This window comes from Pseudochaenichthys georgianus, unplaced genomic scaffold (genome assembly GCF_902827115.2).
Source record: "Pseudochaenichthys georgianus unplaced genomic scaffold, fPseGeo1.2 scaffold_151_arrow_ctg1, whole genome shotgun sequence".
NCBI lineage: Eukaryota > Metazoa > Chordata > Actinopteri > Perciformes > Channichthyidae > Pseudochaenichthys > Pseudochaenichthys georgianus.
Genome location: NW_027262359.1, coordinates 362,173 through 379,530, shown reverse-complemented (window position 1 = coordinate 379,530; position 17,358 = coordinate 362,173). Strand labels below are relative to the sequence as shown.

The following is a 17,358-nucleotide window of genomic DNA, read 5'->3' as shown; positions in this document are numbered from 1 at the left end:
ACATTCGACCAGGAAGACACAACCTTGAAGAAAACAGAATCATATAAGTACATCAGGTTTCATAGAGCCAAGTATTTCAAGTGCTACTCAACTGGCTATAGATAAGCCAGTCCTTTATTAGTATACAAGTGCTCTGTTAGCAGTTCTTTGTTAGTAATTCTATCGCTCGAAGTGGAGTCGAAAGAGATGAGTTTTCAGTCTGCGCCGGAAGGTGTGTAAGCTTTCTGCCGTCCTGATGTCAATGGGGAGCTCATTCCACCATTTTGGAGCCAGGATAGCAAACCCACGTGTTTTTGCTGATGGGAACTTGGGTCCCCCTCGCAGCGAGGGTGCAGCGAGTCGTTTGGCTGATGCAGAGCGTATAGCACGCGCTGGGGTGTACAGTTTAACCATGTCCTGGATGTAGGAAGGGCCAGATCCATTTGCAGCATGGTACGCAAGTACCAGTGTCTTGAAGTGAATTCTAGCAGTTACCGGAAGCCAATGAAGGGAGCGGAGGAGCGGCGTGGTGTGGGAACATTTAGGAAGGTTGAAGACCAGACGAGCCGCTGCATTCTGGATGAGCTGCAGAGGTCGGATGGCACATGCAGGTAGACCAGCCAGGAGGGAGTTGCAGTAGTCTAGGCGTGAGGTGATGAAAGCCTGGACCAGAAGCTGGGTCGCTTTCTGGGTCAGCTGGGGACGTCAGCTGATGTTGTAGAGCGTGTATCTGCACACGCAGTTCAGTCTTGTCAAGGTTGAGCTTGAGATGATGAGCGGACATCCACTGAGAGATGTCAGCTAAACAAGCAGAGATGCGTGCGACGACCTGGGTCTCTGAGCGGGGAAAGGAAAGAATTCATTGGGTGTCGTCAGTGGTATGAAAAACCATGCGGACTAATGACAGATCCGAGCGAGTTTGTGAACATGGAGAAGAGGAGGGGACCAAGAACAGAGCCCTGAGGGACCCCTGTAGTTAATTGACAAGGGTCGGACTCGGATCCTCTCCAAGTTACCCTGTAGGTACGGTCTTTGAGGTATGAGGTGAGGAGGGAAAGTGCAGAGCCTGAAACTCCAAGTTCTTGTAGAGTGCGAAGGAGGATCTGATGGTTCACCGTGTCGAATGCAGCAGACAAGTCCAACAGGATGATGACAGAGGAGAGGGATGCTGCTTTGGCAGTGTGCCGTTCATCAGTGACAGCAAGGAGGGCAGTTTCTGTGGAGTGACCTGCCTTGAAACCAGACTGGTGCGGATCCAGAAGGTTGTTCTGATGGCGATAGCAGGAGAGTTGTCTAAAGACAGCGCGTTCAAGTGTTTTAGACAGGAACGAGAGGAGAGAGACAGGCCTGTAGTTTATAACATCAGACGGGTTGAGAGTGGGTTTCTTTAGGAGAGGGTTTACTCTTGCCTCCTTGAGACTGTTTGGAAAGTGACCAGAAGTTAGAGAAGTGTTGATGAAATGGGTGAGAAAAGGTAGAATATCAGGAGCGATAGTCTGAAGGAGGTTTGAGGGGATAGGGTCCAGAGGACAGGTGGTAGGGCGGGCAGAGGTAATGAGGGTAAGAACCTCACTTGGCGAGAGAGGGGAAAAGAAGCTTAGTGTGTGGGTGGAAGGAGGCTCTGGTGACCCATCGGTGAGTAAACGTGAGTCAGAAAAAGAAGAGCGAATATCATCAACCTTTTTTTCAAAGTGGTTAACAAAGTCGCTTGACAGAAGTGAGGAGGGGGGAGGGGCTTTGGGAGGGTCCAAGAGGGTGGAGAAGATGGAAAATAGTTTTTTAGGATTGGAATAGGAAGATTGGATCTTATCTTGAAAGAAAGTGCTTTTTGCCTGAGAGATCGAAGCAGAGAAAGAGGAGAGGAGAGCCTGATAGGTTAGGAGGTCGTCTTGGTGTTTGGATTTCCACCATTTCCGCTCTGCTGCCCTAAGGACGGTTCTATTAGCACGCAGTGCGTCATTTAGCCAGGGAACAGGAGGGGACTGACGAGCCTGCCGAGATGTGATCTTATAAACTAAGCAGATGTTTTTGTAAACCATGAGATTTTCCCAGCTGAACAGATTATACTTTTTAACAATGTGACAATGATGATACCGGAATGGCTTTTTGTCTCGTGTTCTGAGTGCTTGTTTATACAGTGATTCCAGTGGTTTTAGAGCTGTAGAGTGAACATTAGACCAGCTGATCAGACAGTAGTAGATGTGGGAGAGGACCATTGAGTGAAGGTATAGCTTAGCTGCTGCAGATGATAGGAAGTTTCTAATGTATCTGTAATTTGACATATTGCACTTTACTTTATTGCAGACCTTTTTTATATGGGTTTTGAAATTGAGTTTTGTGTCAATATGTATTCCCAAGTACTTGTACTCCGAGACAACCTGAAGTCTCCTTCCAGAAAAGAAAATATCTTGTTCTGTTATAATGCTGTGGCCCTTGGAGAAGAACATACACACTGTCTTTGAGACATTTGGTTGCAAACAATTATTGTTAAGCCAGGATGTAATATTCTCCAACACATCAGTGACCTTGGTAGCAGCCTCTTCTGTGGTTCTGCCATGGGTAAAACTGTATCATCAGCATACATTAATACATCACATTCTCCACACACAGAAGGCAGATCATTTATGTACATACTAAACAGCATTGGGCCCAATACAGAGCCCTGCGGTACTCCAGTTGACAAACACTAGACTTATGGTTCTCAATTTGAACACATTGGGAATGGGATGAAAGATACGAATTAAAGAGGTTGGTGAATTCTATAGAAACATTTAAGTTGAGTATTTTTTGCAATAAGATGTTGTGATTAACAGTGTCAAAAGCTTTCCGTAAGTCAAGGAACACGGCCCCCACAACCCCTGCCCTGTCCATTGATGCCTTAACTTTCTCCACGAAGAAGCATGTCGCTGTTTCTGTTGAGTGATTAGCCCTGAATCCAAATTACATTGGATGCAGTGGAAAGGAGCAGTTGTTGAGATGATTGATTTGTTTGGCAATCAATTTCTCAAATACCTTGGATACTATGGGTAAGATACTGATGGGCCTATAGTTGGATGTCATGAGAGAGTCCCCACCATAGTTATCAAGAACACAAAACAGTTATTTAGCCCTCTGTCCTGGGGGTTGTCAACATGGATATTAAAATCACCAACAATGACTAGACGGTCAAGGTCAAAACACACTATAGACAGCAGTTCAGTAAAGTCATCCAAAGAAGCTAAAAGAAGCTAAGAGCACAGCTGAACTCCCGCAGCCCTGGGGGGCCCCTACATTGGTTGGGTTGACAGGGTTTGGTCATGTTGCTCTCTACTGGTGAGGAAAGTGGCATACCAGTAAATCAGGTATGGATTTACCTCCATTTTGGCAATTTTGTACACCAAGATGTCTGCTTGTATTGTGTTGCTGCTGAGAAGTCTAGGAAGAGGGCTCTTGCATAGGTGTGACATTTATCTAAATGTTTAGTGATGATATGAACCAGAGCATGGTGTCCCACACTTTTTTGGGGTCTTTGGCTTTAAAAGCATTTCCCAAAAGCTCTCAGTGTGTTTTGATTCCCTCAATTTGACTTTCAGTTCTTTCTCTGTCTGTTCAAGTGCTCCATAGTCTTTGTTTTTGAAAGCTATTTTCATGGTTTTTATAACTTTTTGTAATGTCCTTAGTCACATATGATTTATTACTTGGAAAGATTTGTATTTCTTTAGTGGGAACACAGAAGTTAATATAGTCTTTGGTAACAGTAGTTATTTCATCTGGTGAACCTTCCTGAAAAATGTCCCAATCAAAACAGGCTTTCAACTGTTCCCTACTTTCATTTGTCCATGTCCTTATTACTTTCTTTTCTGGTTGACTTCCCTTGAGTTTGGTCTTATACACTGGTATCATATTCACAACATTATGATCAGAGTTCAGTATTGGTGGTCTGTATTTAGACACATAGGCTCCTTTATCATTAACACAGTATTTGTCCAGGATATTGTCTTTCCTGCTGTGATCCCTAACATACTGCTGCAACCCAGGTAACACAGTCTCCAGGCGACATTGCTTCATGTCCCGAGCACTATTGCCGGTGCATCGGGGTGGCTGAGTTGCAGCTTGTGAACACAGTGTCCTCTGCCGCTGGGAGGCACGTAAACAACAAACAGTAAAATACACCCAAATTCTCTAGGCAGATAAAAGGGTCTTAACTTCATGCCGAGAATTTCTACGTTGGGATTGCAGGTTTTACATTTACTGAGTATGATCGGCACCACAGATCATTAATATACACACAAATACCGCCTCCTCTGGTTTTCCCCGAGTTCGCATCCCTGTCTGCTCGAACAAGGGTGAATCCGGGTACTTCAAAAGGCGCATTCACACCGCAGTACTTTTCCCACAAAGGTTCATGAGAACTCTTTAGTTCTCATGAACTAAGTACAGATCGCGTTCACACCGGAATAAGTCCCTGGGGGAGGATTAGGCAAATGAAGCTGCTGATGTCACTTCTTCTTCTGCTTTGGGTTTACTGGCAGGCCGCAAACCACTTCACGGCGTATACTGCCGCCCAAAGTCCCCGGCCGGAAGTCCCCAGAACGCCGACACCTCCTCATCTCCACCGCTGCCATGTTTTATTTTGTGTTGCTATAAGTTAGTCTCTCTGCGTTTCTGCGCTGGGCTAATGCTAATGCGAGGATAATAAAATGGCGGCTTCACAAAACTTTTTGGGAGTTTTACTGGCCGTGTTTTGCAATCCGCCCAGCCATTCAGACATAGGAACCTTTTTCTCCCACGAAGGTCCCTGCTCTCTAGCAGGGATGGAAAAGGGGGTGAAAAGGTTCATTAACTAATTTTAGTTCCGGCTCTTTTTGGTGTGAACGCAACATTTCGGAACTATATCGTAACTAAAGTGGGAAAAGTACTGCGGTGTGAACGCGCCTAAAGAGAGATTCAGGCATCGTAGATTGTAGCCAACTTTCCATGAAACATAATAAAGAGGCCTCGAGAAATTCATGACAGTACCTTGTGTATGTCCTTAGTGTGTCCACGTTGTTGTGAGTGCAGGTTTGTGAGAATGATGGATGGAAGTGGTGGCCGGCTGAATCTCCGCCGTATTCTGAACGCCTCCCCTCCTTCCTCGTCTCTTTTTCCTGGTGTTTCTAAGCGGCTCCCGAGGGATTTCATCCAATAACGAAGAGCACAGATGGCTTGGTGTATTCGTAGGATCGCATTGTAGCTCTGGCATAGCCTCGCGTCTGTAGCAGCGTAGAGGCCGGGGCTCCTGGCCATACCTGTTCGTGCTGTCACTCAGGTGTGTCTTGGAAAGTTGAATGGCCAGACATGGTCTGCAGAAGGCCAATGTAATCCACAGGATCAAAAGCATGGTCTCTCAAATGTACATTTCATAAAGACATGGCAAAGTTTAGACAATAATTAGACCAACAAAACAAAACACAAGAGGAATGGAGCATACTGAGACTCGCAGTGACAGCATGCCGTCTCCCTCTGTCTCCTGTATACCAGAGGTAAGAGTAAGTCATACATGTGCAAGTCTCAAGTTACTGGGGTGAGAGTCAAGCAATGAAGGTAAACACAGTGAAGGCACAGCTCTTTGCAGCTGGTGCTGCTCTTCTCAGTTACACATTACTGCCTCCTGGTGCTGCAGAGATTTCATGAAGTGAAGGAGGTTTTTCTTCTATGAAGCAGCTGTGTGCAGCAGATACTGTGAGAGTCACAGACATGAATACATAGGTCAAGGCAGACTGGTTCACAGACTCTCCTGTTTTGCCGATCCGGTGCTTGAACAAATAACTCTACACCCCTGGCCGAAATGTCCCTAAAATGAAGTCCGAGTTTGAAATATATTTCAAATAATGTATGTATTTCCCCACATAACAGTTCATTAACAGTCTGCAATGAAACGGCCGTCTCCTGTGCGCTCCACTTCCTACTTTCTCTCTTTTTTTTCTTTCATTGCCCAGTCTAGGGGCTTCGTACAATGCAAATATTTTATTTTAAAAAGTAAAGTCCTTTCGAGTCATCTGTCTCAAGCCTAAGTCAAGTCTCAAGTCATGAACACCAAGTCAAAGTCAAGTCGAGTCTTTTATCAATGTTAGTCAAGCAAGTCTCAAGTAAAAATATATGCGATTCAAGTCATGTGACAAGAGTTCAGTCATGTGACTCGAGTCAAGTCATGTGAGTCAAGTCATGTGACTCGAGTCCCCCACCTCTGGTATATACTTTGGTTAGAATATTGCTGTGTTACTGTATCAAATATAATAAACACAAACAGTTGATAAGTAGTATTTTGTTAACTCAAGGTTTATATTAAAGGGGACCTATCATGCAAAATGCACTCTTGTACGTCTTTTATACATGAATATGTGTCCCCGGTGTTCCAGGGAACTCACCAAGTGTCAGAAAACACAACCCTCTCTATTTTCCTCCATACCCAAATCTCTTAAAAAGGGGCTGCAATGGATCTGATACAGACTGATCCAGATTTGAACACTTTACAGATGTCAATAAAGTGGGGCTACGGCTATTGGTCAATTCTCCACCTATCAGGGGAATGAGAGGTTGGGCCACGGCCGGCCATTGCCGCTCGAAAGCGCTGGAGACGCTTGGTTGCCATGGTTGCCCTTCTGTTTATTCTCCACTGTGGCTCTTTTTCTATAGTTGTATGTATTGATTTAAATTGACATGCATCCGCTAAGAAAAATAGTCCGTTGTTACTGTTTGAACTAACGTAGCAACTGCAGGAACTGCTTCGATAGCGTTTTTGAGGAGCTTTTTGATTACAGATTTGAAAACATCGTTGCTTGCTTTAAAAGAAGCACAATTCATTATGTCAAACCTTGGGAAGTATCTAGATATCCCTGCCCTAATGCCAAAGGAACTGCACACTGAATATGTGTCGCCGTTTGATGTCTGTCTGGACCGCTGCGTAAAAAGGAGGGTTTCTGCCCCATTACTTCTCTTCTTACTTCTATAAGAATAAAACACGGAGGACGGAGATCTATTTTTCTCCCCCTCTTCTCCCCGCTGCAGCCCAGCAGCTGATCTCAGAGCACACTCCCCTCTCCTGCAGGGGGGCGTGGTCAGCTGCAGGAGGGCGTGGTCAGCTCACAGAATCAGCCCCCTGCAAAAACAGTGCTGGAATGAGCAAATAGAGCGAAATGAGGCGTGGCTAAAATGCAGGATCTTTTTGGTATTTTGAAAAAAATACTATATTTATATACTTAATATAGGTATGGCCCTACAATATATTGTTAAAATATAGCATGATAGGTCCACTTTAAGTGAGTTTTTATTGTTAACTTGTGTATTTATGCTTTTTAGATTGACTTTCTCTCTTTCTCTGTCCGTCTGTTCTAGAAACCGAAAGGAAGAGAGAGAAGTCACAGCTGTCAGCAATGTGACAAATCCTTCACAACATCTGGAACTTTAAAGAGCCACCTGCTTATTCACACAGGAGAAAAACCCTACAGCTGTGAAGAGTGTGGGACTACTTTCACTAGATCAGGTGCTCTCAAATCACATCAACGTATTCATACTGGAGAAAAACCTTACAGCTGTGAAGAGTGTGGGACAAATTTAACTACATCAGGTGCTCTCAAAACACATCAACGTATTCACACGGGAGTAAAACCTTACAGCTGTGAAGAGTGTGGGACAACTTTCACTACATCAGGTGATCTCAAAACACATCAACGTATTCACACCGGAGAAAAACCTTACAGCTGTGAAGAGTGTGGGACAACTTTCACTAGATCAGGTCATCTCAAAGCACATCAACGTATTCATACTGGAGAAAAACCTTACAGCTGTGAAGAGTGTGGGACAACTTTCACTCAATCAAGTAATCTCAAAATACATCAACGTATTCACACAGGAGAAAAACCGTACAGCTGTGAAGAGTGTGGGACAACTTTCAGTATATCGAGTAATCTCAAAATACATCAACGTATTCACACAGGAGAAAAACCGTACAGCTGTGAAGAGTGTGGGACAACTTTCACTACATCTAGTAATCTCAAAATACATCAACGTATTCACACAGGAGAAAAACCGTACAGCTGTGAAGAGTGTGGGACAACTTTCAATACATCAGGTGCTCTCAAAAGACATCACCGTATTCACACTGGAGAAAAACCGTACTGGTGTGAAGAGTGTGGGAAAAAGTTCACTACATCAAGTTCTCTAGAATCACATCACCGTATTCATACTGGAGAAAAACCGTACTGGTGTGAAGAGTGTGGGAAAACGTTCACGACATCAAGAGCTCTCAAATCACATCTTCGTGTTCACACAGGAGAAAAACCATAGTGGTTTTAAGAGTGTAGGAGCCGCAATTAAGCATATTTTGTTTTTTTTCACAGTTTACAATCTGTAAAAAATAAACAATTCCCATTTATAGATCTAAGTCACGCCCATCTACTTCCGGTCCATGGGACCTTATTTCGGAAAAATAATGTATTGAAGTCAATGGAGAGAGAAAACGTATCTATCGATCCCGTTTGAATAGTGCCATGAATTACACATTTGATGTTTGTCAATCTTAACAAATAATTTCCATGCCAAAAAAGTCACAATTTGTCTAAAACTGTTGAAATATAAGACTATGAAAAATACGCAACTACAAAGACTACTAATCCCAGTGTCGCGTAATTGATGTCACAATTGTTTTCCTCCACTAATGCCCCTTTCACACCAGTGCCTTTTCAGCTCCGGCTCAGAGCTAGAGCCTGAAAAGCGTCGGGTTTTCCTGTTCACACCGCAGCGGCGCCGGCTCTTAGCTCCGGAATCCGCTTCATTTCCAGCTCCAAAAAATTGTCGGTCCAGAGGCAAGAGCTTCGGAGCTAAGAGGTGGCGTCGCTTACGTCGAGGCGTGCAGGAAACTAAACCCACCTCCCCTGAACATGGGTCGACTGTTATGCCTGCCAAGCAGTAGTGCCTATAAACACACTTTATAAAGTCAGCCAACACTAACCAGGCTTCGTGTGATTCTGTTTATTTGTACCTTACTTTGACCATCCGTTCACTGTTATCGATCATTGTGGAGAGAGGCAGACGTGTTGTTTTGTATTATTTCAGCTATCGGATGCAAGTAGTCAGTTTAGCTTCGGTTGCTATGCTAACATCACCCGTTTTATACCAGAGAAACTTTCATAACAGCGTTGTGATACCAAAGAGTGTCAATTCAGACGGATACACATTCACTTAGGCTAAGGGGAACTGGGGATATGCATCAGCTGCTTGTGTGAGTCGGACAGTGAATACTTTAGAGCGCTCGGAGCTAGAAACTGAAAAGCGCTGGTGTGAAAGCCGCATGTGAGATAGCTAAGATCAGCGCAATAGAGATATAATCTATCTCTATGGCGCTGGCTAAGATAAGATAACTTTAACAAGATGCCTGTGTGCTTAGTACCAGGTTGTTATCATACCAGCAATGGGTCTTGCTCGTTCTTTCGCTTCCCGTCTGATGAAAGGACCAGGAGTGGCTGGATCAAGTTAGCTACCTAGCTAGTAGCTAGCATGTTAATTAGCATTACAGCCTTGTCATTTTTATTAGCCTTAACATGAAGTAACATTAAGTAACCCAACATGTTAAACAGTAAGAGTAGTAGTCATATTTCGTGAACCCTTTGAAGAGTACTGTCACTGGTGTGATCATTCTATAATACACAATTTAAGCCCAGGGGAGAAATTCTAACGCTACATTAGCATCGCCGATCTGTTCTACTTCATGCTATCTGCAGAAATGGTTGACATTAAACATTAAAAAACCAGGCAGTTCAGAGAGAATCAAAGGAAGGCAGGCAGCTTTGCATAACATTCTTCTGGACGTGTTTCATTGTGGTGATAGTGAGGTTAGGCAATCGTTTTGTTGACAAGACAGTAGTGACGTCCATCTTGGTGATCTTATGTGTAATTCGTGGCACAATTCAAAAGGGATCGAATGATAATCTTTCTCTCTCCATTGACTTCAATACATAATTTTTTCGAAATAAGGTCCCATGGAGCTCCACCGGAAGGGGAGGGACTTTGCCTCTCTATTGGCCTTGTGTTGGGTAATCCTTTTTTCCATTACAGATCCCATCCCAACAGCGCCATCTGTTGACGTAACGTCAGAATTGACAGGCATAATGTTCACTGTTACTTTAAGTTTCGTTTTCTGGCTGATTGTGGCGTGTTGTCCAGCTGATCCGGGATGACTGTGTCGGTTGTGAAGTAATCCAATTGTTTGTCTGGTGAAAACGATCCTTAATCCAATGCGATATGTTTCTTATATTGTCCAGTTTCACTCAGACTATGATTCTGCTTAATGTAATGGCAGTTTAAATGTTCCAGTGTCCTATATCTTTTTGCCATTACTTCACAGGAGGGTTTAGAGTGATCCTGACGCAGACACAAACATATGAAGTTCAGGTCTTTTGCTGCAGTTTTAGAATGATGTTTTTATTGCTTTACATACCAAGGTTTAAGTACACAGTGTCACATATTTACGATGTTTTCAGTTTGATTCTATTCACTTGTTGAAATGATCAGACTACCAAAAATAAAATGGCCTTAGAAACAGACTCGTCACCCTGCATATTTGTTTTGTTTTGCAGCATATTATAAACATGTAATTCCCTTATCTTTAAATACCCCAGGTTGTGTAGTGATGGTTTTGAGGTGTACTGTCCACATCGCAGACCTGAAGTCGTGCAGTCAATGTATGCGAAGTGTACAGGTCCTTGGTCTCTGAGACTCAAAAAAGCCTTTCTCACCTACCTGTCCACTTTGCATACTTGAGCTCCTGCAGTCATTTCTCAAAGATGGTGTGGCATATAGGGAGGTGGAATCTCCTGATGGTATAGACTGTGTATTATAGTGGACATCTGCAACCCTAGAAAAGAAGATAACATTAGGATAATCAATGTATACAACCCATGTCTAAATCTAACCACTGATATATTTAAAGAAATAGCAGAAAATAAACACAGGAAGGAAGTTTGGTGTGGTGATTTCAATGCACACAACCGTCTATGGGCAGCAACCATACAGACAGTAACGGAAACATAGTGGAAGAAATGCTGGAGGAAAGAACACTAGTATGCCTTAATGATGGACATGGCACAAGAGTAGATGTTCACAGGGGGAAAGTCTCATGCCTGGTTCTGACATTAGTGTCAAACTGTAAACTGTTTGGTTCATACATGTGAATGGTTTGTTTTGAATAACTCCACTGTAGGAAGTGACCATTATCCAGTGCTTCCTAAAATGAATAATAATGTATATATGCAGGAAGGAGGTGTGATAACCAGGTGGTGCTTTGCTAAAGCTGATTGGGGGAAATGTAGGATATGGTGTGAGGAGTCGGTACACCTGCTAACATCAGAGGGAAGCATAGAGGTCATTACAAGCCACATAACGCAACATATACTAATAGAGAACAGTATACCCAAAGCAAAAACCAAGGGTAGGGAGAAAGTGGTGCCATGGTGGAATGAGGAATGCAGCAGGGCTACTAAATAGCGAAACGATGCATTTAGAGAATTAAAGAAACATGACACAAAATAATGTTTTAGAGTATCAAAGGAAAAGGGCAGCTGCTTGAAGGACAGTAAAATGCACACAAAAGAGAACATGGAGAGAATTGTGTTCTACCATTGGCAGAGAAATAACATTAGGTGATGTCTGGTCCATGTTTCAGCAGATGAGTGGGAAAAGGAATCCATTAAAATGCCAGCTTTGGTTGATGGGGAGAGGCTGGCATTGACAGATAAAGAGAAGGCAGGGCTGCAGTCGAATAGTCCATTTAGCTTAGGAACCTTCCTAAAGGAGTGAAATGACCCGGAAGTCCATCAGTGGCAGCCATGATAAGTGCCGTTCGAATTCTCTAGAATGATGAGAATGATAGGAAAGGAGGTTTCAAACCTCCTTTATAACCTCCTTTAGCTTAGGAACCACTGGACCTCCCTAACCGACAGGAGAAGCGAAAATGCTGCCCCACAATGCCTTGCTGCCGCAACATTTGCTGTCACTCAACAGTCGGCCGTTCACGGAAACAACCGATTATGACCGAGAAATGATATCATGAAAGTTACGGTGCTTATTAAGCATTTTAAAAAGTATGTGGTAAGTTGCCAAAGTGCTTTGTTTTGAACGTTCATCAGTATTATAATCAAAAAGAGAAATATGAACGTTAGTTTTTACTGAAATGATCAAATAAAGTCAACATTTCAGTCTTTACTGAGCTGTGTGGAGTTTGTTCAACTTTTAAAAGATGTTTGAATGGTGATATACACAGAGATAGATGTTAAGGACTAACGTTCATAATAAATACATTTGTATTGATTTTAAGATATTTTCATATTTACAAACAAACGCACTATTGCTATATTGCCTCAGATGTACTGCAGATTGTGAACATGTCGCTCCATTCTGGTGACTTCCCTAAGGGCTTGAAAACTGCAGTTATTAAGCCGCTTTAAAAAAGAACACCCTCGATACACTGACAATCGGTAATTACAGGCCAATTTCAAATTTACCATTTTTAAGCAAAATAATTGAAAAGGTTGTCTACCTTCAACTTAACAGTTTTTTGACCTCCAATAACATTTTTGACACCAATCTGGTTTTAGGTCTCGTCATAGCACAGAGACGGTTTTATTAAAGATTTTAAATGACATTCTTTGTAATACCGACTGTGGGAAATCGACAGTTTTAGTTCTATTGGACCTCAGTGCGGCGTTTGACACCGTAGATCACAACATTTTAATAGAAAGACTAGAGAAATGGGTGGGTCTGTCTGGCACTGTCCTAAAATGGTTTACATCCTATGTTGAAAACTGAGAGTATTTTGTTTCAATTGGTAGCTGTACATCGGACAAAACCAAAATGACATGTGGAGTTCCCCAGGGGTCGATCCTCGGGCCCCTTCTATTCAATTTGTACATGCTGCCACTTGCTCAAATAATTAGAAATAACAACATTTCCTATCATAATTACGCTGATGACACCCAAATCTACATATCACTTTCCATAGATGAATACGGTCCTACTGATGTATTGATCACATGTCTAAAACAAATACATGACTGGATGTGCCGTAATTTCTTACAGCTCAACACAAAAAAAACCGAAGTAATTGGTTTTGGAACCAAAGAAGAAAGAATTAAAGTCTCTGCACACCTGGAATCATTATCACTCGAACCGAAAAGTCAAGCAAGAAACTTAGGTATAATTTTAGACTCTGACCTCAATTTTAACAGCCACATCAGGGCAATCAACAGATCAGCCTACTACCATCTTAAAAATATCTCACGTATTAAATACCTTATGTCGAAGCAAGACCTTGAAAAACTTGTCCATGCATTTGTTTTTAGCAAGCTTGACTACTGCAACAGCATCTTCACAGGCCTCACAAAAAAATCACTCCGTAAACTCCAACTAATTAAAAATGCTGCTGCCAGAATCTTAACCCGGACAAAGAGAACAGATAACATCACTCCAGTGCTGAGATCACTGCATTGGCTTCCAGTTAGTGAGAGAATTGACTTTAAGATTTTAATGCACACATATAAAGCACTAAACGGGCTAGGACCCAAATATATCAAGGACCTCCTTCAGTGGTACGAACCCAGCAGACCCCTTAGGTCTTCAGGCGCAGGCCAGCTCACTGTTCCATTTGTGAGATCAAAGCGTGGGAAAGCAGCCTTCTGCATCTATGCTCCTAATGCATGGAACAAACTCCCAGAACATCTGAGAATGGCAAGCACTTTTGAAACATTTAAATCAGGTCTAAAAACATTTCTTTTTAATATGGCTTTTCAAATTTAAATGTTCAAATTTTCGAACTGTTAAACATGGTTTTCTCTCTTTTAATTAATTATTTTGTGTGTTTTGTATTTCTTCTCAATGTATTGTGTTTTCTCTGTTTGATCCTGTAAAGCACTTTGAATTGCATTAATGTATGAATTGTGCTATACAAATAAATTGCCTTGCCTTGCCTTGATGGCCAACAGCTAACACTCTATGATCGTCCAATGACAAAGGTGAATGAGTTCAAATACCTAGGACTGTGGTTTGATAGCAAATACACATGGAAAACGCATATTAATCAAGTGGAAACAAAATGTTTAAATGTATTGCGAGCTGTAGCTGGATGCAACTGGGGCGCAGACAAACAAGCATTAGTAGACATGTACAGATCAATGATGAGGTCCACAACAGACTGTGGTTGTATAGCGTATGGAACAGCAGCAAAAACATCACTTACAAATGGATAGACTACAAAATAAAGCATTGAGGTGTGTATTGGAGCGATAAGTCAACCGTTTTCTTATTGCGACAGGCCTATGCACACAATGAAACAGTGGAAACAAACATGTGCTTGGCTTTCATTAGTGAATGAAACTGTGAGCCCTTTATAGTCTGTGTCCAATATTGTGTATTTGTATATATTGTATATCCTATATATATGCTAAGGTCCCGCTACTGACACGATAGCAGTCATTTAGTGCGCTATCAAAGTACACTATTGCCATTATCTCTTTCATTTTCAATGTTTTCCCCACGTCATTACTCACTCTTACTAATTCCACATCCAGAGCTGACCTATTATCCTGTCTCTTCTCCTTCACCTTTTCATTCTCTGCTAGTAACTGCTGTTTTTGCTGCCTATGGATATCACTGAGATGCTCCCCACTATGTACTGCTGCAAGTGTCCAGCACTCTCTAGTCTCTTCTCAATAACCCAATACACACATTTATCAATCTTTAATTGCAAATAGAACATGATATTCACTCAGTCTTAGTGTGTGTGTGTGTGCATCGAATATGGCAAACGAACAAGGCATCGAACAAGGCAAAGATACGATAAACCCACTGCAGTCTTGCAACTTCGCCAGGAGAGGTCGCTGTACCTGAAGCTTCGAGAAATGAACCTATTTCCGACACAATTGTCCAAGTGGTTCGATGCTTCATTCAAAGCTTCATTTTGCCATCACTATTCTATACATTGATTATCCTAATGTTATCTTGTTTTCTAGGGTTGCAGATGTCCACTATAATACAGTCTATACCATCAGGAGATTGCACCTCCCTATATGCCACACCATCTTTGAGAAATGACTGCAGGATCTCAAGTATGCAAAGTGGACAGGTAGGCGAGAAAGGCTTTTTTGAGTCTCAGAGACCAATGTCCTGTACACTTCGCATACATTGACTGCACGACTTCAGGTCTGCGATGTGGACATTACACCTCAAAAACATCACTACACAACCTGGGGTATTTAAAGATAAGGGAATGACATGTTTATAATATGCTGCAAAACAAAACAAATATGCAGGGTGACGAGTCTGTTTCTAAGGCCATTTTATTTTTGGTAGTCTGATCATTTCAACAAGTGAATAGAATCAAACTGAAAACATCGTAAATATGTTCCAGATACATGAAGCATGTGAACAGTGAAACTCGCTCATGGACTTTAAGGTGAATACTTTAAGAAAAGGTTTTCCCACACTCTTTGTAGGAGCCATTTTATGGGTGTTGTTGGTGTCTCAGTTTACCTTATTTATATGTATAGTGCAATATTATTTTTGAACACTTGGTGGTGGGGTGTATAAAAGGGGTCATAGGTGACAGGAGAGGAAGAGGACACAGGAGGAAGAGCATACCGATTCTACCAGACGGCCACTCCAGCCCCAGCAGATGCTCATTCTACAACTATTGACACCGTGTACTTAAACCTTGGTATGTAAAGCAATAAAACATCATTCTACAACTGCAGCAAAAGACCGGAACTTCATATGTTTGTGTCTGCGTCAGGATCACTCTAAACCAGGGGTACTCAAATACAAATCTTAAAGGTCCAAAATAAATGTTCCAATAAGACAAAGGTCCGTTTATTACGGTCATTCAAACTTTTAAACAATTGCAACAAGATTCTTAACACGAGGTTGCAAAAACTAAAATAATCTGTATGCAGCAGTTGTCATTGTTATTGTGTCTGTGCTTGACCCCTCAGAGTCGCAGTGTAAGAGCTGCAGTTATGAATAAAGGCAGCTGCACTCTTTTTCATTCAGCATTCCCATTATTGCTTTATAAATGTCTTGCCCCCTTGTGTCCACGGAGGTTCGTCAGGCCCAACACATCTTCAACAAACTTTCCCTTTGCCTCATCATAAAAACTCACAAACACCAGCAACTGAGCAATGTCAGTGGTGTCAGTGGACTCATCCACAGCTAAGGAAATGCACTGTGCATTTTTTATTTCCATCACAAAGCTGATTAATCAAATCACCAGCAAGTATTTATGTTCTTCTGGTTGCTGTGGAATCTGAGAGGGGGATTTGCTTGATTTGACCTGTTATTTTCTATTTTTGTTTCATGTTCAACATGGTCTCCATCACTTCAGTCATGCATTCTTTTATACTTCAGTTATTATCCAGTGGAAAGTCCTTAACTACTGGCCTAGTTAAATTAAAGTGGTTACTTTTTTTTGGCTGGGCAGTGTAGTTTTACACACCGTCTTATTTGACTTTCTCAGGACTTAAAACTGTTTTTTGGGGGCAGACCCCCTCAAAGAAAAAAATATATTTACACACGTAAGGTCATCATCTTAATAGTTTTGTATGCTCACCCGTGAGCAGAGCATCAAGTTGACGTCTATTGCAGCTGAATGCGGCGATTACCATTTTGTTCAGCAAAACGTCTCACAAACGTATTAAGATCAACAGCTTTAGTGCGTTTTGATTCAATGCTGAGTACAGCCAAACTGACAGTCTCTTCTCTGTCAGTGTAGACCGCAAATACCTCATTCCTTCAGTGCTTGGGTCCAAATGCTTCTCGTTTTGCGCTGTCCCGTTCAAATGAAATCGCCGCCAATCATATGTCCACGCTCGCGCCAGGACAGGGGGAGGGGTTACATGACGTGCATCTTGTGCCGCATTCACTTGCACTCGGACATTAGAGACTTTCTCTCATAAATGTCCGATGAGCGCTGTTTGCAGTCTATGGACATAGCGGATCATTTTGACTCGTTGCGTTGTGGCGATGTCTCGCAGATAACACAGATAATACATATGAAAAGTATAATTTGCTCAGAGTCCAGAGACAGTTGTGGTTCGGTCCGGATCCGGACCAGAGTCCGTACTTTGAGGATGCCTGCTCTAAACCCTCCTGTGAAGTAATGGCAAAAAGATATAGGACACTGGAACATTTAAACTGCCATTACATTAAGTAGAATCGTACTCTGAGTGAAACTGGACAATAAGAAACATATCGCATTGGATTAAGGATCGTTTTCACTGGACAAACAATTGGATTACTTCACAACCGACACCGTCATCCCGGATCAGCTGGACAACACGCCACAATCAGCTGGAGATTGTCACCACCTGCACTCATCAA

The 17,358-nt window shown here is 42.3% G+C and overlaps 1 pseudogene; it reads left to right on the top strand.

Annotated features, from left to right (window-relative positions):
* Window positions 1–10,607, top strand: part of LOC117441148 (zinc finger protein 208-like) — a 447,659-nt pseudogene extending 437,052 nt beyond the window's left edge.
* Window positions 10,608–17,358: the final 6,751 nt, after the last annotated feature.